Source organism: Anabrus simplex, chromosome 1 (genome assembly GCF_040414725.1).
Source record: "Anabrus simplex isolate iqAnaSimp1 chromosome 1, ASM4041472v1, whole genome shotgun sequence".
Classification (NCBI taxonomy): Eukaryota; Metazoa; Arthropoda; class Insecta; order Orthoptera; family Tettigoniidae; genus Anabrus; species Anabrus simplex.
In genome coordinates this window covers 942,381,926-942,387,082 of record NC_090265.1, presented here as the reverse complement: position 1 = coordinate 942,387,082, position 5,157 = coordinate 942,381,926, and positions in this window count along the sequence as shown.

Genomic DNA, 5,157 nt, shown 5'->3' with positions numbered 1-5,157 from the left:
CGTCAGAGATGGATGAACTAAACAAGGAGGATGCTTCATCAACTGAGATTCTTCAAAATTGACTTAAGAACTGTACATTAAAAGTGGAATTATCTTCCATATCTTCAAACTTGAGTTTGCATCACTCTATAAAGAAATTAGAAACATTAACCACCAACTTGTTGGCCGAGACAATTAATGACATGCAGGGTACTGAGAAAAGTATTCATTCACTTAAAGGCCCCAAAGTAGAAGCTGTTAAATAAAAATTTAAATGTATGTTTCAAAACAATTATGAATTTCATACTGTGTGTAAAATGTGTGACTGTGACATTGCTTTGATGAAATTTGCAAGACTATCTTCTTGTGACATTTAACAGCCCTTCTCCCAGGCAGTGGCAAAGTATACCATAATGAAATGAAATGTTGTATGGCTTTTAGTGCCGGGATATCCCAGGACGGGTTCGGCTCGCCAGGTGCAGGTCTTCCTATTGGACACCCGTAGGTGACCTGCGTGTCGTGATGAGGATGAAATGATGATGAAGACAACACATACACCCAGCCCCCGTGCCATTGGAATTAACCAATTAAGGTTAAAATCCCCGACCCGGCCGGGAATCGAACCCGGGACCCTCGGAACTGAAGGTCAGTACGCTGACCGTTCAGCCAACGAGTCGGACAAAGTATGCCATGAGACACTGTGATCCTGACCTAATTCTGTAGAGAGGTGGGAACATTATCTCTCTAACTTGTAATAGAATGCTGGCCATACCAGTCAGATTCTGTCACCATACGAGAAAGAATAAAATCTGTGAAAAACAAAAGGAAGTAAGCTATTGGAAGACAATCAGGAGGTAGCATGTGTTTGCGCCCAGATAATTCATGATGTTGATATGGGAGAGGGAGAGGATTTGCAGGTGATAGAATCTCCTTGTAGTCTTCATCATTCATATCGTCATCATCATCATCATCATCATCATCATCATAATCATCACTGTCAGTTATAATGCGAGCACAAATTGGGTTATTTCTGTGGCACTATCACTGTAAAATTTGAATCACTCTCGGCAATAAAGTCATTGACATCGTCTACAGCATCTTCCTTCATCTGAAAAGGTTCCTTGCTGGCAAGCATTTCTACACCAGCAATGAAATGAAAACAACGGTTCAGATATGGTTCTAATTGCAGGTGACAGACCTCTATGATGAAGGTTTACAGGAACTTATCTCTCGATAAGACAAATATTTATTACAAGTAATGAAAATCATTTTCTCCATATTGAAAAAATCTTAATATAATATAAGAAAATTTATTTTAACTTCAACCTATTCAATACAGTACAAGATGTTAACGTATTAGTTAAACATCATTAAAATAGTTGAGACATGTTTCCCCCTTCTGTGGGGCATCATCAGTCATATCAATACCTCAAAATTCTACCAGATGTCTGGTTGAAAATTATAAAAATATGTTGCATGAGTGAATACATTAAAAAACATTTACAAGATCTTATCATTAACAAAATATCAAATTGATTAAAAAATGTTACACTAGTGAACACGTTGGTGAATTTTCACTTAAAATAAGGCCGCCATATGAACAGTATTGACAATAATGGTAGTTTAAAGTCTTATTTGATGGTAAGTTCGAAGACAGTTTAAAATTTATATACAAATATTGTGAATGAGTGCAGAATACATATAATTACAATTGCTGTACACGTATTTTACATTGTAAAATGTTGTGGAAAAGTATTCCAAATTTGTATTAGTTTCCATAAAAAAAAATGTTGACCTCAATATTACGTTCATGATTAGTTTCAAGATGTGAAATTTTGTATGTGATATTATGACCAGCTCATGTAATAATGTTGCATTACGTCGTAATTCAAATTGGATGTCTATGTTGACTAATTATATTTTAGACTCAAACAAATTAGTTCGCCGAAGTATCCACCGGCTAGTCACCTCAGTGCTTCACAAACCTCTTAGCAATAACGTAACAGCCCACCAACACTTAAGATTTTCACATACGTAAGACAGCTCAACATTAATAACATCGCACAACGTTTCGACTGTCATCCATTCAACCAATAAACTGACATCCCATTTTCCAACAGAAACACATGGAAAAACTTAAAAACACTAGTCAATTGTGAAGATTTAACGACATTTCAACCGCCCTCATTCAAGCCATTATTTTAACCTATTTTAACATAGGTTCATTTTGAACCAAATATCAGCTGTTGTTTACATGCACTAGGCACTCCGTCTTCATAGAGAGTGTCCAACGGAGGTGTTTAGCCCATGGATACTTCGGCGAACTAATTTGTTCGAGTCTAAAATATAATTATTTTTTTTTGCTAGGGGCTTTACGTCGCGCCGACACAGATAGGTCTTACGGCGACGATGGGATAGGAAAGGCCTAGGAGTTGGAAGGAAGCGCCCGTGGCCTTAATTAAGGTACAGCCCCAGCATTTGCCTGGTGCGAAAATGGGAAACCACGGAAAACCATTTTCAGGGCTGCCGATAGTGGGATTCGATCCTACTATCTCCCGGATGCAAGCTCACAGCCGCACGCCTCTACGCGCACGGCCAACTCGCCCGGTAAAATATAATTAGTCAACATAGACATCCAATTTGAATTACGACGTAATGCAACATTTTTACATGAGCTGGTCATAATATCACATACAAAATCTCACTTCTTGAAGCTAATTCTGATTAAACTAATCATGAACGTAATATTGAGGTCAAAATTTTTTAAATGGAAACTAATACAAATTTGGAATGCTTTTCCACAACATTTTACAATGTAAAATACGTGTACACCAATTGTAATTATATGTATTCTGCACTCATTCACAATATTTGTATATAAATTTTAAACTGTCTTTGAACTTACCATCAAATAAGACTTTAAACTACCATTATTGTCAATACTGTTCATATGGCGGCCTTGTTTTAAGTGAAAATTCACCAATGTGTTCACTAGTGTAACTTTTTTAATCAATTTGATATTTTGTTAATGATAAGATCTTGTAAATGTTTCTTAATGTATTCACTCATGCAACATATTTTTATAATTTCCAACCGGTCTGGTAGAATTTTGAGGTATTGATATGACTGATGATGCCCTACAGAAGGGGGCGAAACATGTCCCAACTATTTTAACGATTTTTAACTAATATGTTAACATCTTGTACTGTATTGAATAGGTTGAAGTTAAATTTTCTTATATTAAGACAAATGTTTGAACTAAAATGGAGATTACGTGGGAAAATAGCTGAATGTGTGTAGAACTGGATGAAACAATAATTGCTCAAAGATATTTAGTAGCTCTCATTTTATTGCAAAATAGTCCTTACTTAAAAAAAATAGTCTTCATAATTATGTAACAGATTGCACAAAGAATTACTGCATCTAATCAGAGCTGACACACACTCTGAACTAGTTGATCACTGCAGTTTGGAAATTACAGATATCAAAAGGCTGCTACCTTCTATCTACATTCTGAAACACTCACAAAACAGCAAAGTAAAATGCTTGAGAAAAAAAACAGATGTGTCAAATATGCAGGAAAAAAATCCCTACTTTGAATTTAGAAAATAGGGTGCATAAATTATGCAATGGTGAGAATAATATGAGTAAATATGGTATCTGCTTGTTCAAATGGCAAATACTGCTCAAACTCCTATATTTTTTGAGATGTAGACAGCGGAGCAAAATTTATACCAGCAGTGAAAAGTTGCTATGTTAAGAATAACTGCCACTGAAAGGAAACTGAAACATATTATGTTATTTCAAAGATACAATTGCTTCCAAAGGAACAGTTACCAGCAGAAACAATTTTCAGAACAGATCAGAAGGGATGGTGGTCTCAATAATTGATGGTAAACTTTTAGGGATTGTGACTGGTGTTTTATTGGGATGGACAGGTATGTTAATTCTTGATCTATTTCATAAAAACACTACTGAGAAAATAAATAATTGTTTTGTTTATTCACTGTATGCACTGACAATCTTACAATATAAAAGTACTGTTATTTACAAATTATTACAATAAAAGTTACCCACTTCGGTAGCATTCCTCAAGCTGTATGTTTTCCCTGGGTGGTGCCAATGATGCCTGCACCACTGCCATCTTGGGTCGCACAGATTGACAATAGGGTGACTGGTTAATAAATAGGAAACATGCACTGTGGTCGATAGACAATCTAAAGAAACAAAATGTACTTGCACCAAAGGGGAAAAACTATGGGTCTATTATGATCAGAGTTAAAAAGTGCTGCACTCCCAACATAGATGAGAATGAATATGACACTGTGTGCAAAGAATCCAGATCTGAATCTGATCAAAGTAGGATAAGATGATGATGATGACTGGGAGTAGAAATAACAATAGTAAATTTAACTGATCAGACATTCCTCCTTATGTGTTACAAGAAAATTTGTATTTCATCAACATGCTCATCAAAATATTCTTTCTTTTTTATTATGGCAGCGGTACTTGAGAAAAATGCATCTTTCTTGCAGGAAACAATTATTGCATCAAAGAAAGAAACTACCGGTATTAATGGACTCGCATCATAAAGAACTCAGAATTTCACAGAGAGAATGTACATCATATAGAAAGGCTGTTAGCAAAAAAAAAGCATTGTACTCTAAATAAACTTTCAACATCTTAGGACGTGTTCAGTACGTATAGTTTGTATTGAAGAGATGTTAAGTACAAAACAACAATGGCCACCCGGACACCAGTGGGATCCAAAACCCACAACCTTCTGATTTTGAGACAGATGCAGTAGTGCCAGACCTGTAGCTTAGATCCTTTCCAACAGAACAAATATGACCTAGGCCACTATAGCTCAGTTGAACAGAGCATTCGACACAAAATTGGAAGGTTGTGGGTTTGCATGTCACTGGTGTCCAGTTGGTCATTCTGTATTTAACATCTTTTCAATATGTATTATTTGTAATTAGTACAATAGGCTGAAAGCTCTCTCTCTCTCTCTTTGGGGAGCAAAAATAATTTTATTGCCAACTAACAGAAATTTTGGCAGCTTGTTAAGACATTCACTTCAAACTTTTCCACAGAGATGCTACTGTGAAAATGCACCCTTTCATTTATTTTCAATCTTCCTCTCCACAATTCCATAACATGATAAGCAGTGTAACT